This window comes from Globicephala melas, chromosome 5, assembly GCF_963455315.2.
Source record: "Globicephala melas chromosome 5, mGloMel1.2, whole genome shotgun sequence".
In the NCBI taxonomy this organism is placed as follows: Eukaryota; Metazoa; Chordata; class Mammalia; order Artiodactyla; family Delphinidae; genus Globicephala; species Globicephala melas.
This window is the reverse complement of record NC_083318.1, coordinates 116,527,032-116,548,928: the sequence shown is the minus strand read 5'-3', so window position 1 is coordinate 116,548,928 and position 21,897 is coordinate 116,527,032. Positions and strand designations below refer to the sequence as shown.

Here is a 21,897-nt window from a genome sequence, read left to right as displayed (position 1 = left end):
TGTGTCTTTTTTTTAATTTCTATTTTTAGGAATTGTTTTTAAATTTAATTTTTTATTTTATAATTATGTAAAGTATATACATGATTTCAAAATCAAAACTACAAAACAAGGTATACACAAAGATCAACTTCTATCCCTTTCCCCATCCTACTACTTCCTCCATTAGTAAGCATTTTGTTTAATTTCATAGTTTATCCTCCTGTTGTTGATTTTTAAAGCTGTATATATATGTGTATCCATTCCTTAGATAAATGATAGCACACTGTACCTGATTTTATTCACCTAATTTTTTAAAAAGTACCTATATCCTGGAGATCACTCTGTAGTGGTAGAGAGAACTGGTCCTTCCTCCCTTTTAGACCTAGAATCATCCCATTTTGTGGATGGACAAAGGCTCATTAGTCCTCAGTGGTGGACACTGAGTCGCTTGCCTGCTGCCCTGTTGTGACGTGTTAACCTGCTCATGGTCATGCGCACTGCGGAGGGTGTCGGGTTCCACTGTCTTTCCATGAAGACCAGAGGTGCTGGCTGGGCTTCTGACTCCTGTCATCCCTTCTCAGCTGCCCTCTATTTCTCAGCTTTCTCCTTCCTCTGTGGAAGGCTTTCTCTTCCTCTCTGTTCTCCTACCCTCTCTTGTTCTGTATCTCCTCACTTCACTCTGGGGGGTGGGGGGGAACCATTCTCTGTGATATCTTCAAAGACCTCATGTCTCCTCCTTTCTTTCTTGGTAGAAGGTTGCAGGAGCTCTTTATGTTCCTTCAGAAACATTATTATTTTGATAAAATGAGTGGGCATTCAGGCAGTGTCACCGTGGAGAAAACCTCCTCACAAAATAAAACCCTTGGTTCCAGCACTTCCTGGTTTCTGAGAACATAAATCACTAAGCATTCTCATTTCAAACTTTTCTAGCCACAGCCCTCCAACAAGTACCAAAGGCACCACCACGCCTCAAAGGTGCCACTATGGAAAGGACAGGAGGCATTTGCGTCTTGTGGGTCCTCGTCTGAAATTCACTTACAACCAGGAGGATTTCTACAACAATCCACTAACAATTAAATGTGATTGTGTTTACAGAGAGATTGGCCTTGCTGAGAGCTAGAGCAAGACTCTGGCATTGAAGGGCAGGGTTAAGAAAACAAATGAAGAACTAAGAACCAGGAAAGGGTTAGGGTGGGAGGGAGGCTACACAAGACAAGTCATGACTACTTCAGAGTCTCTCCCTATTGAGCTTGACCTCCCTGATCCCCCAAACACACATTCTAGGCAGATCTGGACCTGCCCCCTCATTCATTCATTCATTCATGCATCCCCTCCTTCTTTACACGAGTATTAGCACACCCTGCACATTGTTGTATCATTGGTTTTTTAACTCAGATTTTTTTAATATTAAAATGAAAAATGCTTTCTTATTTTTTATAGCTGCCTAGTATTCTATTGTAAGCATATATCATAATTTATTTAACTAGACCTCTATTCATTAACATTTAGGTTATTTTCAATAGTCTGCTAGCACAAACAATGATGATACCTTGAACAGGCACCATTTTGCCTGTCAAAAGTGTACCTGCCATCTAAATTCCTAAAATTGGAACTATGGGCTCAAAGGGCATATGCATTTGTCATTGTGATAGGTACTAGTCAACGGCCCTCTATGAAAGCTAGAAAATTTGCCCTCCCAACCACTGTATGGCAGGGCCTGTTTCCCCCAGGCTTGCCAGCATCATGTGGTATCTAACTTTTTTATCCTGTCCTATCTGATAGCTTGTAAAATGGTGTCTTGGTGTAATTTCCATTTTCATTTCTCTTATTGTGAGTGAGGTTAAGCATCCGTTCATGTGCTTGGTGTCTTATGGAATGTTTTGTTCACATTTTTTGCCCATTTTTCTATTGGCTTCTTTATAAACTGGTTGGAACTCTTCTATTAGGGACACAGTCCTTTGTGATTTGAGTTGTAATCATTTTTCCCATATTAATCTTTTCATCCATATTTTTATCTTACTCATGGTGTTTTTGTCATGCACATGTTGATTTTTTTTAAATGCAGCAAAATGTAACAATATTTTTCTATGGCTTGTAGATTTTGTGTCTCGGTTAAGAAGAGCTGGTGAAGAAGAAAATTGACTGTGCCTTGAAAACGTTCAGTAAGTCTTGAGGAAAAGAAATATTTAAAAGACTAAGAAACACTGGCAGATTATGGGGAGTTCAGAAAGCCCCACCTTCAAAGTGTTGCCATAATAAAAGTCTAGGGGAAGGGCCACGCCTGTTCTTGTGCCAGTTTTGGGCAGGAATAGAAACTGTCAAGGAACTGAAGACTAGGGTTTTTTCCAGTTGATCTATAATACACGTAGAGTAAATTGGATAAAGTGCACCAGCCTTAAGTATACAGTTCAATAAATCCTCACACACATATATTTCCTGTGTAACTACCACCCAGATCAAGATACCATGAATGCCAAGTTCTTGATCACCTGGCTAATGGAGGAAGAAGAGATGCTTAGTTCTGAGGGTTAGAGAAATGTGTCCTTAGCGCAGCAGAGTGGGAGAAGGAAACAGAATGAAGGTTGATGGACAAGAGTCAAACAAGTGTACATGGGAATAGCCCACCTCAGTCTGATCTCAGGGCCTAAGGGTCCTCCCTGAATTCTCATCGTGTTAGAATTTATTCACGTGGAAGAAAAGAAAAGGCTATTGTGCATCCCAAAAGCAGGAGAGGGTGACTGAGATGTCATCTCAGGCCCACGTCTTAGTGAACAAAATAAAGGTAACTCAACAGAAGTAGATTGAAATGTGGCTTCCATGTTAGAGAGGATGAGGGTTGATGATAAACATTCAGGAGAACTGACTTACGGTACTGAGCCAGCATTTGCTCCTTTCTTCTTTAACTTTGTCATCCTCGACTCTGCTCAGGTAGTCCAACCAAAATCTCCAGGGGGATGAAGGAAGGGCAAGGTAGCAACGAAAATAGGCCAAAGTGAAGGCAAGGCACAGACCAAACCCTCATTCACCTCCCACCTTCGACTGCTATTCTTCCCATACAATGACAAGCAAAATTCTTCTCCAGTCCACCCTAGGCTCAATACACATTCAACTACCTAGAGGCAACTGTTAAGGGGGAAACTCCCTCATCCTGAAGTTTCCTTCCACATGTGCCAGTCCTGGCCTCTCTCCATTCTACCGTGGAATTCATTTAAAGAATGGCTTAATCTGAGTGGGAAATTTGAGAAAGATAAACTGTGCATGCCTGGCTCAGCTCCTTCCTTTCTTTCTCCTGGGGTTGGAGCTTCAGTGGGAAAGGCATTCCCCTGCTGCTTTTCCAGGTGTGGGCTCTTCCTGCAATGTGGGAAGGGCTTCCCTGGTCCAGAACTTTTATAATTGATGGAAAAAGTTCCTCCTCCTGGCGTGCATTAAACAAGCCTTTCAGCTCTCAGAGCAAGCCGTCTACTCCAAGTTGGCCTTTACTACTAATAAGTAACCTTTGAATCTCCCACCAGCCTTACTCCTTGCCTTATTCCCCGATTCATTCAGAAACTGGATGGGCAAGAGGGGTTCCTACACTTCTGTTTCCTGATGTGTCAGTTTTCCGAGTAGCTGTTGATCTTATTTCATAAATAATGAGGGATCTAGCTCATAACTTAGCTCCTTTCCCTCCAAGAACTTGTTAACCTTTTTTTATGTTAACTCTACTACCGGTGATTTTTGTAACTTTAAAGAACTGTCTTCTGTTCCTTAATCCATCTACTTCAGATTGTACTGCTCAACTCTCTAATTTATAAAATGAGGAATTAACTCCCTCCATTTTGTTCCAACTCTCCTCCTCTACCACCTTCCAGCTTACCAGCTCTACCTTTAATTTTTACACTTTAAAATGTTATAATATTTTTATTTTATGTAATTTACATACATGTGCATACATGCAATTATTATAATTAAATGTACTAAGATTTGTCTAAAGGCTGAATCTTGAAAACTGAAAAATGGAAAACTTGAATATATAAAATATTATCATAAAGGAAATGCTGTTCTCAGCAGAACAAAGGGGGTCTTTGGACCCACAACAAGTGAAAAATAATCCTATGTCGATAAGCTGTGCTGCTTGAAGGACCTTTTCCAATGTCAAGGTCAAATGGCTATTCTTTTCTTATGTTCCATCAGTTGCTCAATATCATGCCACATTTTTTGTTGGCTTTATTTTTAGACAGTGAGTTTTATACAGATGATTGCTTTATCCCATTGTATTAGTCCGTTTGGGCTTCCATGACAAAACACCACAGACTGGGTGGCTTAAACAATAGACACTGATTTTCTCACGGTTCTGGAGGCTGGAAATCCAAGATCAAGGTGTCATCAGGGTTGACTTCTGGTAAGATCTTTCTTCCTGGCTTGTAGACAGCCACCTTCTCACTGTGTCCTCACATGGCCTTTCCTCTGTGCATGGGTGGAGAGAGAAAGACCGCTGGTGAGACCTTGCTCTTCTTAGGAGGACACCAGTCCTATAGGACTAGGGCCCCACCTTTAGGACCTCATTTAACCTTAATTACCTTCTTAAAGACTCCATTTCCAAATACAATCACATTGGGGGTTAGGGTTTCAACATATGAATTTTGGAAGGACACAAATTCAGCTCCCGACACCCATGTTAATTCAAAATCTATTTAGTAGATACTATAATAAGTACTCCCCTACGTCTATAAACAGAGAAAAGTATCCTTTACCAAGTGTCTAGACACACCTGAGGATGCCCTAAAACTAAAACATGGGCTTATCTGCTCTAGAAAATATGCATAAAATTATAAAATTCCAAATTATGCTTGTCCTCAGAGAAAGGCCAAATTCTTATCTAAGGTCTAGAGCTGCCCAGTAGACGATCTAGGATGAGATAATTGTTCCTAAAGACACTGGGGACTATGCTCTTGCCCCAGCTTCCTCCCTCCATCACTCCCATGTCCTAGCAAAAGTGAGTAATAGGGCTTCCCTGGTGGCGCAGTGGTTGGGAGTCCGCCTGCCGATGCGGGGGACGCGGGTTCGTGCCCCGGTCCGGGAGGATCCCACATGCCACGGAGCGGCTGAACCCGTGAGCCATGGCCGCTGGGCCTGCGCGTCCGGAGCCTGTTGCTCCGCGGCGGGAGAGGCCACAGCGGTGCGAGGCCTGCGTACCGCAAAAAAAAAAAAAAGTGAGTGATAGATACTCTGACCTACATCAAGGAATGAAGAGGTGACGGCTCAGGTGAGCACCACGGAGTGAAAGGCATCTTCAATACCCGTTTGTCCAGAGTTCCTCATTTCACAGTTGAGAAAACTAAAACCCAGGAAATTTGGATGATGTTGTAAGTCCAAATTATACAGCAAGGTATACTTTAGAGCCCAAGACTTCCGGCATTTCATTCTGTGTCCTGTCCATGAAACCATGATGCTTTTCAATTCCCCTCAAGGGGCTGACGGACTCTGGAATTCAAGGGAGATGCCTGATTGTTCTGAGTAAGAACTCTAAATTGTGTCTCTATTCCCAAATTTGATATCTAATTACTGTCAGGAGCTGAACTGGAGAAAGCTGAGCTGCCAGGTGTTAAGGCGGTCAATTAAGACAACAAGCCAAACAGAGAGTAACAATTAAGCCTTTATTCACTTACCGCAACAGTATAATCAAAAGGCAAAACAGGAAAAAGCACTGGCTCCCAGTGTTCCATTTTCCCTCCCAAGAGCAGCTCCAGGCAAGGGTCAGATGTATTAGCACAGATCGGGGGATTGTCTCCCTGCCAGGGAAGCCCTGGGATGGGGATGGGGGTGGGGACAGGGCAAGGAGTGGAAAAGTACTGTGTCAGAGTGTAGAAAAGCGACTGGAAGGCCCCTCGATAAGGAGGCCTCTGAACAGAGGTATTTGGACTAGGAATGCAGTTGTATGTGAGCCTGGCCGCCCTGTGGGGAAGTGAGTCTGACTATAACTACCCCCAGGCTGTGCACCAAGTGTGGCGGGCGCAGCTTTCTCACAAAAGCCTGCCAGTTAAAGCCTTTACAATTGCCTATGGTCGGGCTTGAGAGATCACACATGGGATCTTGGCCGGCAGCCAGATTCCTCAATTACATATGGTAACAGCACCTGTGCATATCCCTAGATGTGTTTACAAATAGTCTGTAACTCTCTAGACGTGACTTCTGCTTAAGGCATATTTTGATTATTACAGTTAACCGTAGTCAGAATAACGCTGATCATCACCAAATTTTCTCCAGGGTGAAGACGCCAAAGATGCTATCATTGGACATTATGATGCATTATTATGAGTGGTTTTCTGTGTTCAAATCCAGAGCTGGGCAAATTGCAAGAACTCACTCCATAAATATAGGCTTATTTTTCTTCTTTTGTTTTGGTTATGTAAAGATTCAAATATAAATTAAAGGTCCATTACGGGGTGGGGGTTTTTTTGCCTGCATATATGACTTTTAAATTGACTTCCTAATCTTGTTACCCTGTTCGTTGTATATGGTTTTAATTGTAATCTCCTCAAATCTTTCTTGGTAGAAGTAATTTGGGTAGAAATAATCTTGGTAGAAATAAGGAAGATAATTTTGTTAAAGATACTAAAGCTATGTCAACAGGTATGTATTGAGTAAAAAGTTGTGGCTGCTCCCTGATGAGATTTCATACTAAAAAAAAAGATATTCCTGATAGTATATATGGACCCCCTTTCCTCTCCCTGCCACCAGACCCCACCTGCTTCCCTGACCCTACACATTCCCTAAACTAGGACAGGAGGACCTGGAGAGAAAGAAAGGGAAAAGAGAAGAAATTCACAGCCTGTTTCCAATCATTTGGTAGAACTTTTCAAAGCATGCTAAAACCAATTTAGCTCTGGAAATGTGTCTTTTAAAAGGTTGGATATTGAACGTGGAAGGGAAATTGAACTGCAGAGCAAGATTGAAGCGTTGTGTGAAATTTCAGTAATTGTGCCCATTAACTGAAAAAATATTTGCTTAGGCTGTCTTTGCAGGACAGCCCGTGGGTTAGCCAACAGAGCTGGAATGTGCTGGCCAGGGCGCTCCGCGGCCATTTCCCCTACCACATTTGCAAAGCTGGAACATCTCCAGCTTTGCCCTCCTATATTTAGTGTATTTACATACTGTCTTCCATTTAAATAAATAACATGCAAGATGTTAACAGGCTGGATGAAAGTAGAAGTACACTGCAAGGGAGAGAACAACCATTAAGCATCCTCTTTCTGCTTCTCCCCAGCTGTGCCTCAGGCTTGGAACAATTTTTTTCCCTAGGCTTTAAAAAGAAATTATTATTTTTATTTGACATACAGTAAAATTAACTTTTTTCTTGGGGTACTGCCCTATGAGCTTTGTTTGTTGGTTTGGGTTTTTAGGAACACTTTAAATAGGCTTGGGTGGAAAAGATATTAAAATGAGTTCTTAATTTCCTAGTTTTTTTGTTGATTTAAGAAAACTCATAGGCATTATTTAAAAGTAGGGATCCAGTATTTCTTTTCCTCATATTTTTTTGATAACTAATCTGAAAGTCTTCCCCACTCATTTTTTTCCTCATTTTTTCTCCGTCCACTCCCTGCGCGATTTTTTCTTTCTTCAGTCCAGCTCAGTCTGCTTCTGTTCGCAGGCAGCCAACAAGATACACACTGTAGAATCCATTTGGCCTGACTTGCTGTTTTCTATCTTCATGTTTGGACATAGAGAATAAAAATCTGGAAGCACAGGTTTTCCATCTTCTGAAAAAAATAATCCATGCTGTACTGATTGTCCTAAATCTTAAAAATGTGAGTTCCACTGGCCTATGCTATGAGGTTAATCACAGGTTCTTTGTGTGTGTGTGTGTGTGTGTGTGTGTGTGTGTGTGTGTGTGTGTGTGTGTGTGAGTAGGTATATTCCCAAGTTTATTCATAATTAAAGAAATGGACATTAAAACAATAAAATCCCATTTTCACTTAGTGGTGAATACTGGGCGTGGGCCGAGCTGAATCACAGGTTCTTTTGATTAGAGCCAAATCCCAGCTGCCCAAATGCCTTTTAGGCTGGAAATAGGCAGTGCTGTTGCCTGGATCCTTTTGGATCCTCCTGGATTACTTTCCTGGCCCCCAGTCAGGAGATCTGACCACGCCCACTCCCAACCCTGCCCTTCTCAGCACTGGTCAGAGTACCACCCTTTCAGTGTAAGGCAGGATATAGAGCTTGAATGAAGTTAAAAGTCACGTCTCAAGGGCCTGAGACTCTCCATCAACCAGAAGCACTAGTGGTCCCTGGTTTCCTTCTGGCCACTCTTTGGGACCACCACGAATACAGTGAAGGCTTCTGCCTCCTTTATTTGCGAATAGAAGTAAGATTACCCTCAGTGATATCTGGGTGAATTCTCTCTCCCCATTTACTAAGAAGGACAAAATATATACATGAAGTCATCCATTTCCATCATTTACCCACAAGTATATTACTTAATATTTCAGAATATTTATATAATGTATTAGAATAAACTGTAGAATTATCCTTTTTAAAGGAAATTGCTACCAAACTTGGTCATAAGCAATGAGTCAGTCTCATCCCAGAAATCATTCAGAGGTAGAATAAGAGCAAAAATAATGTGGACTTCTTCGTGGAAATATGCCAAAAACAACATAGAGAATAAGAAACCTCGCCAGACTATTTTATGTCTAAATCTAAACAATAAGAGAAATATGATAAACCATTGGCAAGAAGGGACTTGAATGAGAGTGCTACTAAATGTTATCAATCCCAGTAAAACAACAACTTGCCAAGGCTGGAAGAGAACTGTGCTGAACTTCTACTGCTGCTCATAACAGGGGGAAGTTTGGTTTTTCACACAGGAAGAAAGTGTATCCACATATGCATGTGACACCAATTAGCAAGGAAGACAGAGAGTGTCATCCCTATATTAAGGGTCCCAGGAAGATGAAGTTCCCAGACAGGGCCTTGGACTCTATGCTCTTTCCTAATATGGAGAATCAGGTTTCTGTTTGGATCTGCCATCAGGACACTTATTATCCCACCAGGAATAATTGCCTTAGGCACAATGAGACACTTAACACAAAGAAACAAAGGAAAGAGCATCCAGTCTCAGATTTCAAGATCAAATCAAAGCAGTGGGATGAATAGGGCAGAGATTTCTGCTTGTTTTGTTTCCTGATGTGTCCCAGTGCTTATAATGATTCTTGACACGTAGTAGGTGATCAATAAATATTTACTGAGTAAATGACTCTATGCAAGAATGTATAGGCAATGATTCAACATTACTCACACTGAGGGATAAACTATTCCTTGGTGTATGTAATCATTAGACATTTTGCAGAATGTTTTATAAGTATAGTAGCCTCCTTTATTTGCCATTTAGCTACAAATTATTGTATCTAAGATGAACGTAAAGCAAGGCCATAAGTATAGTTCATTTTGTTTTTAATTCAACAAATAAATATTGTAGACCTACTGTGTGCAGGCTGTTGTAACATAAAGAGTAAGAGCTCTTTCATGGAAAGCAAATCATAATACGAGACAAAACAGGAATGAAACACACAAAAGAGGATGAGCAGTGTTTGGACAGCATGAGAAAAAAAAATGACTCCTGTTTTAATCATCTGAGCCTTGATGAACAGTAACTAAAATCTCATATCAAAGATCCACCCTTTAGCTCTTTTTTTTTTTTTTTTTTTTTCTGTGCGCGGGCCTCTCACTGCTGTGACCTCTCCCGTTGTGGAGCACAGGCTCCGGACGCACAGGCTCAGCGGCCATGGCTCACGGGCCCAGCCGCTCCGCGGCATGTGGGATCTTCCCGGACCGGGGCACGAACCCGTGTCCCCTGCATCAGCAGGCAGACTCTCAACCACTGCGCCACCAGGGAAGCCCCACCCTTTAGCTTTTGTAATTGATTATATAGATTGTATCAGGCAGAGTCTGGTCAAGAAAACAGAAACCACTATAGGTATTTCAAGCAGGAAGGGATTTAATACAGAGAATGAGAGCCCTTATACAAAACCACTGTAAGAGGGAGAAGAATAAAGGTCTGGGCAGCTCCTCATAGTATTCAGAAAATCAGGAAGTTCGAGGATCAGAACAAACCTGAGCCAGTGATCTCAGCTTCCTACAGCACCAAAGTGGGTGATTTTCAAAAGAATACTGTACCTAGAAACTTCTGGCAAAACCTCATGTCTGTGCTTTGCCAAAGCTTACATGCTTGTCCACAACTGCTGAGTCAATAATAGCTTCTCTTTTTATTCTGTTCTAAATCTCAAGGGGGGCTCCCATTCCTGGAACCTAAACTAGACACCTGATGACAAAGCAGTTTGGAAAATGTAGTTTCCAGGCTTCCAGACCCTATAATAGCTGGGGGGGAATAGATGGGAATTGGATGGGTGCTACAATCCCAACAGAAAAGCCAGCACAAAGATTTAGTCAAATGTAAATGGTTTTCATGTAGACTGAGTTCTTCTTTCGAAGAGCTGTTGCTGTTGTCATTGTCATCTTCCTAAAAATCTCAAGTTCAAGAATCCCTCTAGATACCGTCACAGAAAGATATGTGGATGAGATATACCTTACTGCCTATTTGTTCTGTCACAGAAGGGACAAAGCCTGGTGAGCAGCTTGCCTGTGGACTGCTTAGAGAATGATGTTTTAATAAAGCTTCATTTCCACCAGGTTGTGTTACTTGATGCAGTGAGAGGACATAAAAGCTAGGGAGGAAAGGGCGGATGCTTTCAGGGAAGGCTTTGCCCAGGAGGGTTGAAAATTTAGTGGCATTTCTCTCAACAGCAGAGAAAGCAGTGGGCATTCAAGCCAACAGAAACAGCTTGTGATAAGCCTCTACTAGAATTTAACAGAAGGGGGAAAATGTGACTCTCCTGACTGCGTTGCATGTTTTCTTGTATCCACTTAAGAGACTTTCATTACAAACCCTATTTAAGTGAGTGACATCTGTTGAGAAAAATGGCGTACTCAAGAAGTAGGGCTAAAGTGAAGATAAGAGTGGAATAATATAATCATATTCCTCTTATTTAAAACAACACAAAACAGAAAATTGTTTCCATCAGCCCTCCCAACTGGAGCCCCCAACTGAGGCCTCCTGGGTGGCATAAGGAAGAATGAGCCCAAATTGCTCACCTGCCCTCATGCTCTGGCCACTCCCTTGCTCTCACTGTGTCTCTCCAGGAGGAAGCTTCCCTGGCCACCCAGGCTGTGAGCAATGTTCTGCTCTGGAAGGAACGCCTCTGGGACCAGGATTATGGCCTCCTAAGTGGAGAGAAACACCCTGCCCTCCCTCTTCTGACCGTTTTCCTTGGGTTAGGGAGTGCTGAAAAATAAGACCAAGTGTCAGGTTCCCATTTTGATCTGGAAACTAAGAAAAACACTCTTTTATCTTTTTCCCTCCAGTCCCTAGAGAGTTTTTCTTCTATAAGTGCAGGGGGAGTTCAGGCACCAAAAAACCACCTAGGAAGATGACCCACGGCCAACCCAAGGTCCATGCCCCTTCTCTCCTGTAACTTAGCAGTAACTGTCCCGGGACCTCAGCTAAAATCAACGTGGCACACGTTGTGCAAGGAGAGAAGAGAAGGGGTGAGAAAGCGTATTAAGATTTTAAAGTTACTTCTTCTTCACTGGGTTCCATTACTCAAGATGGGTAAAGATAAAGCTCAGAGAACAAAAGTACATTGAGAACCAGCCAAAGCACTAGAATCCTTTTCACAAGGGAGGGAGAGGGAAGTGGGTGTGGGGGGGATTTTCATTTTTCTTTAAGGGAAACTAAAATCTCTAATGTGAGAAAGATGAGATTTAGGGTTGCAAACACTTTCAAATACGTTAGTAGCATATAGAAAAGACCGAAAATAAATTGATAGTATTTCTCTTTTCAGCGTGTTCACTTGTCCTCAGCTTGACGGGTGGTGGGCTTCAATTTACGCTTTTCCCCATTATATAGAATGCAATTAAGGAAGGATCACTACTAGACTAATCCTTTCCTTATATTAATCCTTTATAATAATGAATAACCAGTCACAGGGAAACGGATATTAAAATTAAAAGGCTTAGTTAAACCCTAAAACTACAGGTTAACCAAACATAACTGCAGTTGTGTGACTGCAGGAAGACCTTTGCATGAAGCTTATAGATGAATGTGTTACAGAGACTTCCTATGCTCAATCAGCTCATCATGTGATAGTTTTAATTAAAAGTCTATCATGGGGCTTCCATGGCACAGTGGTTGCAGTGGTTGAGAGTCCGCAGTGGTTGAGAGTCTGCCTGCCGATGCAGGGGACATGGGTTCGTGCCCCGGTCCGGGAAGATCCCACATGCCGCGGAGCGGCTGGGCCCGTGAGCCATGGCCGCTGAGTCTGCGCGTCCGGAGCCTGTGCTCCTCAACGGGAGAGGCCACAACAGTGAGAGGCCCGCGTACCGCAAAAAAAAAAAAAAAGAAAGAAAAAAGTCTATCATGCTGCATGGCTAAACATATTGGCACAAACTGAACTATCCCCAGATTAGACAAAATATATATGAGGCCAAAAAACTATTGGATTATTTTCATTAAGAGTTAGGCTCAAAATGAAAGATGTAAGTAAAAATATTTTTTCTTTATCTCATTGACGAATATTCTCTGTCATCAGATTTTCCATCCCAGAAGCCTAGATGAAATTATAAAACCTAGAAAAATGATAAAGGTTGGTAAAAATTCCAGCAGGTATATTTTCAAAACCTGATTTTTAAGCTTCTCTCTCAAATTAATCTCTCAATGTCACCACCTTCATAAAGCATCTAACTGGAGAATTCCAAAGCAGCTGGTTTTTCCTGGGACAATGATGTATAAGGATATCCAATAAAGCCTTTCCTAATATACTAGATGCATTCCTGAATCATTGAATCATTACCATCAAAACAAAACTCAACACTCAGAGAAATATGCTTTTCTTCTATAGTCCCCCTACTCTTTCCATTTTTGATGATAACTTCACGATTCTTCCCAGCTTTATATTTCTAGTGTTTTCCTACAGAAGCATTATTGAAATTTTATGGAGGACGATTCTTCAGTGTTCAAGACAGTCTACAACACTGTAGGAGATTGGTATTCCTCGCCTTTGCTCACTAAATTGAGTAATATCTCCCAGTTATTCTGAGATCACAAATTCTCCCTCACATTTCCAAACACCAAGAACCACTATACCTCAGACATATGCTTCTATATGGACACTGCTCTGTCTCACAGCCCCCAAAGGCAATTTACTTTCTTGTGGCTGGGACGCCAGACTTCTTACTCATAAGACCAAGGTTTCTCTCCAGGGTTGTATTCATCTCTGCTGAAGGTATGGTTCCTTCTAACAGGGGTCCATTCTTATCACTGAACATGGCCGTTGTTATGGAGTGTTTTCTTATCTTATTTAGAGACACAAATAAATATGGAAGTAGAATTTAATGTGTTCACTCCCAGGTCATCTCAGCCCAGCCCTGCCCTGCCCACACTCATTATATGTCAGTACTTCCTATCAGAAAGGACAAATGAAACTATTTTCTAGGTGTTGCTATTATACCAATTACATTCTTTTCAAGAAAAGGCCTATTAAATTCTGGTAGGAAGAACGACTTAAATTCTAGTAGGAGTAACTATTTTATTGAGATCTTTTCCAGGCAATATATGTGGTATGCCCTTGAAAAAGACCTCAGCCACATGAATGAACTTCAGAAGGCCTAGGAGAGAACTTCTTAGGCTCAGGAAACTTGCCAAGGATAAGAGATCAATAGCCACCCAGTAGACCACAGGGAGAAATTATGGATCAGGAAGAATGTAGGCCACTCTGATACCCCTTAGACCAGATATCATCAATCCTGCTAAGGCCTTGGAGAACTTTTTCTGAGCATTCATGTCCCTTCTGATGGTGGTCCTGTCAGTTCTCAGCTAAAGACTCCTCAAGAGTTTTCCATCGCTCAGATTATTCAGCATAAGAATATAAAACAAGCACAATTTTTAAGTCCACATGAGGTTTGGAGCGAAGGAAAACTCTTTTTCTATGCACAGGTGATAATCTTGGCATGACACAATGCTTGGCATGAAGGATAAAACACATTGGAATAACACTGAAAAAAAATAAAAGAATAAAACACATTGGAATAACGTTGAAAAAATGAAAGAAATTACTCTCAATTCCACCTAACTCCAAAAACTATTTTTAAATTTTTTTCATATACATTCCAGATCTTAGCTATAATTACAATCATAGTTTACATATCACTAGGTATTGTGCTTTAAAAAAAAATGACAAACATTTTCTATATTCTTACCTTGCTTACATCATTATTATATCTAATGGTTGGATTGTAGGCCCTCTAGTTGATATATTGTAATTAACGACATTATCTTCTTATTGTTGAATATTTAATGTTTTTCTTTTTCAGTGTTTTTTTTTTTCATATTACAGATAGAAACATCTGTCCTACATCTGTCAAAATATTTCCTTAGGAAAAATTCTCTAGCGTAGAATTACTTGCTCAAAGGACATGAATATCTTTGCAGCTTTCACTAAATGTTATCTCATCTCTTTAAAAAGGAGACATGCCAATTTGAAATGCTCTTCACTACATATTTTTATATAAACTTTACTCTCACCTCAGGTGACATAAAATGCTAAGTTCGAATTCCATTCCCTAGGTTACCAGCAAGAGCATCTACCTTTGATTAAGCCATGCTCGAACTCTCTTATCTCTCTTTTGCAATTCTCTCTCAAAGCTAAGAGTATAATAGCAACAGTAGCTTTTGAGTTGATTGCTGCTTTCATCCAGAGTTAAGTCAAAATGCCGAGGAAAATACTCAAGGAAGCAAAGGAAACAAATACTCTCTACATTTGGACGATCATTTTTCCTGATTTCCTCCTATGATATAAAAAAAAAAAAAACCTCAAATATTTTGTGAAAAGCCTATGTAATAAGTTAATAAGCCGACATAAGAAGTTAATGCTTCTTTGGTTGCACAAAATAGAAATTTACTCTGGTTACCCAAAGGGGGAAAAGAATCTATAGGAAGTATACTAGTGAATCTAATGAAATTCAAGGAAGATCTGGGTCAGATGGTCTAACCTTAGGATATATTTTACTGCAAATAACCAAAATCTGACTGAGTGGCTTTAGAAAAAAAAGACATTTAATTCTCTGACAAAATAACATTCCAGATATTCCAGGGCTGGTTCTGCCACTTAACAGTGTCATCAAGGAGCCAGATCCTTTCCATCCTTTCATTTTACCAGCCTCTGTGGGCCAGTCATTCTTGTACTTGGTTGCCTCATGGTCACAAGATAGCTGCCTTAACACCAGGCTCTTGGTTTAAAGGCAGGAAGCAGGGGGTGAGGATGGTGGCAAGGGCAGAGAGAAACTTATTATTCTTTCTCTTTTTCTCAAGTAGCAATAAGTATTTTATAGAAGACCCTCAGCAGACTTCCTACTATGTCTCACTAGACAGAACTGAGTTTATGATTATCATTGGATAGAACAGCATTAATAGGTTTATGATCATCGCTAGACTGGAATCTCATTTTTCATGAGCTCGAGGAATTGTCAGCTGACACCGGAGGGAAACTGTGATGTTTGATGGTGGATAAGAATGGAAACTATGCCTCTTGATGAACGGCCGGAGTGTGTGCCTCATACAGGGACCAGGGAGTTGTGGACCTTGCTTTCTTCTGATAATGGGTTTCCATTGGCAGGAAACTCTAATGTCTTTTTCCTCCTTCTCTCAAATGCCAAAGGTCTAAGAGAAAGACTCATTGGCTCTGCTTGGCCTATCAGGGAGAATCTCAAAGTGAAGGCATGGCTCTGGTGCCACCTCTGATGATTCCCAGGTGCAAAAGAGGAGAACATCAGTCCTCAAAAAAAATGGGAATTGTCTTGACCTGGAGATAAACAGGATGGACCTCCCTTACATCTACGTTAAATGAAATACCATCAAAAGGTATTTACTGACCTCCTAACTTGTAGAAGGAATTGTACAGGACCCTGCAGGGATACAATCTATAAGCTTTGGTCCTCGCCCCTGAAGAGACTATAATCTATTTGAGGAGAAGCCCGTGCACATAGCACGATGGGGGGAAGATGAGAGCTAATTGTGAGGTAGAGACAATAAATGTTTTGACCCCAATAAGCTTTGCTGAAGATAATGGGATATAAACTACTTCACGTAGAGGAAGGAAAGGCCTGGAAATGTTTAATTCATCCAACCAAACTTCATGTAGTCAGCTCTGCCACAGCTCTTTCTTGGTCACCCCTGACCCCAGGGTCACAGCCTTTTCCGATGTTTATATCCCACCATTCTGGTGGCAAGGGCCAATCGTGTGGCCTTAGAGATTGCATCCAGAAATCCTGCTTTCCTCAGACAGCCTTCAAAGCCAACTTCTCCACCTTCTCCTGCCTTCCTCAAGGTGTTCATTTTTTTTTCCTTTTTTTTTTTTTTTGGTTTGTGCCACAAGGCATGTGGGCTTAGTTTCGAACCCGTGCCCCCTGCATTTGAAGCACAGAATCTCAACCACTGGACTGCCAGGGAAGTCCTCAAGATGTTCATTTTTAACTCCTTCATTCCTAGTCCCACACCCTCATTTTCTGAGTCGTTAGTGAACACCTAACTATTATTAGGGGCACAGGTCTTTTTTCTAGCCACAAAATAAGCACATCATATAAGATACAGTCAGCGACTCTGCTCCTGGTCTGCTGTGTGATAAACAGCAAGTCACCTAACCTTTCTGTGTTGAAGAAATCATTTAAAGAAAAGCAATATGATTTGCCTCTTTCCCACCTTTTCAATCAAGTTCCTGGTGAAAAATCAGTGAGGCAGCCCCAAAACATTTGGCGATATTTTAGCAAAATATTTTATGAAAATGTGCAGGCTTTTTATAAGAAAATAACAGAGTTGAATTGGATTTGTTATATATTCTCTCTTCTTGAGAGAGTTAATAGCCCTTCCATTGGAAAATCCAATTACCAAAGTTTATACAATTTCTCTTGGTCATTGGAGAAGTCAGTAATGCTATGAATCCAATTAAGAAAAAAAAATGTTCACACCCTTAAGTGAATTACAGTCAGCATGACTGAGACCTAATTAGAAGGCTATTGCCATCTGAGATTACTTATGAGCCAAAACCAAACTGCTAAACCAAAACAACGTGACTCCCAACGGCCCTGGAATAGTATTTGAGTTGAAAATTTGGTTAACATTTTCCCTCCAGACTTAGCACCCAGATCTGGATATACTATTATCCCACAGAGGTTCTTTTTAAATCATTGAATGCTATCCAGGACTTTCCGCAGGAAGTAGACCCTTAGTAACAGGAAGACTTTGTGAAATTTTCTCCTTTGAGGAAAAAGAAGTCAGGAAAAGGGGGGATGCACTCTGGAGAAGGAATTTACATCTACCAGACTGCATTATTTCCAGATGAGCTGAAACCCGCTTCCTGTGTAAAGCCTTCCTTGATCCCATAAATTAGTAATGAACCTCCCTGTGATGGTGACTACCAGGGCTGATCATTTTAATCTCTTCCTAGCATTTATTTGAATGACTTATACCACCGTTAGTTACTTCCCCATGAATCTTCCTCACCAAAGTTGTAAGTTCTTGGGGAAACAACCAGTTCTTCCACATTTTGGACTCCTTCTCACCCCTACCAGTGTCTGGAATAGTTAATTATTATTATGTTTTTACTTTTCTATTATTTATTTACTTTTTTAAATTGAAGTATAGTTGATGTATAATACTATATGTTATAGGTGTACAATATGGTGATTCACAATTTTTAAAGGTTATACTCCATCTAAGGGTCTTATAAAATATTTGCTATATTCCCCGTGCTGTACAATACATCATCGTAGCTTATTTTATACCTAATAGTTTGTTTGTTTATGGCCTATCTTTCCCACTAGAAAGTAAGCTTCGTAAGAGAAGGAACTTGGTTTACTCACTATTAGAAGAGTACACCGTAGAGAACCCACAGTGGAATAGTTAATTATTAAATAAGAACACCCGCTGTGTGTCAGGCATTGTGTTAGCTACTGGAGAAAAAATGGATAGCGAAATTAGCACAGTTCTCTTCACCCATTGCTTAGAGTCTAGATGGATATGACATATGATTGAATAAGCAATAACAGCAAAATGCCGTGCATCCTGTGATTGGACGCGAGGTGTCCAGAGAGGGTTCATTTCGATGCCTGCATCATGAATGCCCCAAGGGTGGTATCCCACAGGTAAAATGAAGTGTGGTTTGTTCAGTAGCATTCCATTGGAGGTTGAATATGAATTCTTGGGAAGCTGAGTAAGTTCAGATGTCAGTTCCTAGTCATTGAGAAGAATCATGTGAGCCTCGCATCCAGACCATACATGTACTAAACCGAAGGGGCCTCTGAAGACATCTCAAGGCTTTGGGGTGAGGAGGAGGGAACTCTAGCTCCCCAACTCCCCACCTTTGCTGATTGTTCCTTTTTTTTTTTTTTTTTTGCGGTACGCGGGCCTCTCACTGTTGTGGCCTCTCCCGTTGCGGAGCACAGGCTCCGGACGTGCAGGCTCAGCGGCCATGGCTCACAGGCCCAGCCGCTCTGCGGCATATGGGATCTTCCCGGACCGGGGCACGAACCCGTTTCCCCTGCATCGGCAGGCGGACTCTCAACCACTGCGCCACCAGGGAAGCCCTGATTGTTCCTTTTAATGAATGTCTTTCTACATATTCCTAAAGTCAGTTGTTTGCTTATGTGAACACGAGTATAAGGTCCAACATTCATGAGGAGCTCGATGAACCGGACCAGAAGATATCTCTTGCATGAAGGGAAGTGCAGGAAATTATGGAAACACACAACCAGAGCATTCAACCTACTTTCAAGACACATTCAATCAAATTATGAATAAATGATTATCTTAAGAAAAATGGGGATTCAGATGAGAATCTAAGAAAATAAAAATTGAAATTATGAATCATTCATTCAGCTGATAGTTACTGGATGACCTATTACATGTATATTATCTTACAACTATGAGATCTGTAGTTACTTCAGAGTTTGGGGACAGTTAAATCTGGTAAGTACTGAGGTTGCTGTTGCTTCCTAGAAACTTTGTCTGCAGCTTGGATAAAGGTAAAGTCGGACAAGGCGGAAAGGCAAATTCTCACTGCTCAGCACATCCTGTAGTTTTCTAGGATATTGTGAGCAGAAAGACTATGCTGCCAGTTGTACAAACCTAGGCAAGGACAAAAAAAAGGTTGCTTGGAGAAAATACTGTTTTGAGGCAAATGAAGGGACAATCTTCAGGAAATAAATTTATAAGGATTATTAAATTCTAAGCCAATGAGAAGTAACTCTTCCCTTACTTTAATTAATGTGTGTTTGCTGCATCAAACAGCTTTCTTCCCTCCATACCCCAGCCTAGCATCTTGAAGGAAGACAACAGAAGTCATAAAACACACATACACGGACCTCCAGTCTGGACCCAATGGCATAGAGTCATTTGTTTCCTGGTCAACTATACACTCTGGAAACGGCATGCAAGGCATGCAGAGGAGAACTCTGAGAAGTGGTGAGAAGAAGGCGAGCTGGTCTGGGACCCCAGGAGGAGAGGAATGGCACAGTGGTAGGGCATCTTGCACCAGCCATCTACCCAACAGAAGGTCACCAGACATGTTTCCCAGCTCCCCACCTAGGAAAGGAAGGCAGCACAGGTGGGCTCACTCTTCTCCCATATTGAACAGGAGACCCTCTGACAGCATCAGGCAAAGCCAACTCCACAGGCAAGGGGGATGAATTGGGAGCCCTGAGCTAGGGGACGCACTTTCCTTCCTGCAGGGCCTGAGACATCTTTTCTGCCAAGAGAAACTGAGGTGAGTGGGCAGAAATAGGAGAAAAGACCCGGCGACAGCAAGCTGCCTGGTCCAAGAAGCCTCTTTGTTCCCATGGGCCCCAAACTCTCCTTTGCCCAGAAGCAGCCAGGGGACATTGACAGGGGCATCCTACCACACCCCTCCTCACCAAGTCTCGCCCAAGCACCCAGGCCTGGGGACCAGCCTCCACCCGCTTAGCCAGCACCAGCAGGGAGCACAGGGAGCCCCAGGCACTGATAAACCAAACCCACTAACATAGCACCACAAAGGCTCTAGGAATTAAACTGCCATTGGAATCACAGCCACAAAAGTAGGTCAGGAGCTGCATGCCAAACCTGAAGAGGGTGAACGCCTGCTAAAATAAAAGCTTTAAATGGGACCCAGAGTATTGCCAACATAATTGGCAAAGTGTCCAGAATACAGCTGAGAATCACCATCATACCAAGAACGAAGAAAGTTACAACTCGAATAAGAAAAGCCAATCAGCTGATGCCAACACCAAGACAAAGCAAAGGTAGGAATTATCTGACAAGGATTCTAAAACAGAATCATAAAAGTGCTTCATCAATAACAAATTCTCTTGAAATAAATGAAAAAAAATAGAAAACCCCAGCAAAGAAACAGAAGTTATTAAAAAAAAAAAACAAATAGAAATTATAGAACTGAAAAATACAAATTTAAAAACCCACTCTATGTGCTCAATAGTAGAATAAAGATGACAAAGGACAGAAGCAGTGAACTTGAGACAACTGCCTGTGGGACAATAACAAAAAAATCAACATTCTTACTATTGTAGTTGCATAGGGACCAGAGAAAGATTATAGAGCTGAAAGAGCATTTGAAGAAATAATGGCTGAAAAAGTCCCAAATTTGGTGAAAAATGCAAGTCTGCACAGAGGAAAATCTTCAGGATGTAGGGCTAAGCCAGCAGTTCTTAGACTTGACACTCAAAGCACAATCCAATATAGAAAAAACTGGTAAGCTGGACCTCATGAAAAGTTTTTTTAACATCGTTATTGGAATATAACTGCTTTACAATGTTGTGTTAATTTCTGCTGTATAACAAAGTGAATCAGCTGTATGTATACATATATCCCCATATCCCCTCCCTCTTGCATCTCCCTCCCACACTCCCTATCCCACCCCTCTAGGTGGTCACAAAGCACGGAGCTGATCTGCGCTAGGCAGCTGCTTCCCACTAGCTATTTTACGTTTGGTAGTGTATATATGTCAATGCTACTCTCTCACTTCGTCCCATCTTACCCTTCCCCCTCCCCATGTCCTCGAGTCCATTCTCTACGTCTGCATCTTTATTCCTGTCCTGCTCTAGGTTCATCAGAACCTTTTCTTTTTTTTTTTTTTAGATTCCATATATATGTGTTAGCATACAGTATTTGTTTTTCTCTTTCTGACTTACTTCACTTTGTATGACAGACTCTAGGTCCATCCACCTCACTACAAATAACTCAATTTCATTTCTTTTATGGTTGAGTAATATTCCATTGTATATATGTGCCACATCTTCTTTACCCATTCATCTGTCCATGGACAATTAGGTTGCTTCCATGTCCTGGCTATTGTAAATAGTGCTGCAGTGAATATTGTGGTACTTGACTCTTCTTGAATTATGGTTTTCTCAGGGTATATCCCCAGTAGTGGGATTGCTGGGTCGTATGGTAGTTCTATTTTTAGTTTTTTAAGGAAGCTCCATACTGTTCTCCATAGTGGCTATATCAATTTGCATTCCCACCAACAGTGCAAGAGTGTTCCCTTTTCTCCACAACCTCTCCAGCATTTATTGTTTGTAGATTTTTTGATGATGGCCATTCTGACTGGTGTGACGTGATACCTCATTGTAGTTTTGACTTGCATTTCTCTAATGATCAGTGATGTTGAGCATCCTTTCATGTGTTTGTTGGCGATCTGTATATCTTCTTTGCAGAAATGTCTATTTAGGTCTTCTGCCCTTTTTTGGATTGGGTTGTTTGTTTTTGTGATATTGAGCTGCATGAGCTGCTTGTATATTTCGGAGATTAATCCTTTGTCAGTTGCTTCATTTGCAAATATT

The 21,897-nt window shown here is 41.3% G+C and overlaps 1 long non-coding RNA gene across 1 annotated transcript in view; it reads right to left on the bottom strand.

Annotated features, from left to right (window-relative positions):
• LOC138842703 (uncharacterized) overlaps nt 1–21,897 on the bottom strand; it is a 107,686-nt gene that overhangs the window by 14,282 nt on the left and 71,507 nt on the right. Inside the window, exons 2-3 of the long non-coding RNA XR_011377489.1 lie at nt 4,309–4,425; nt 2,848–2,923 (exon numbers count right to left, since the gene is read on the bottom strand). This is a non-coding gene — a long non-coding RNA (uncharacterized lncRNA). The remainder of the gene's footprint in view (nt 1–2,847; nt 2,924–4,308; nt 4,426–21,897) is intronic.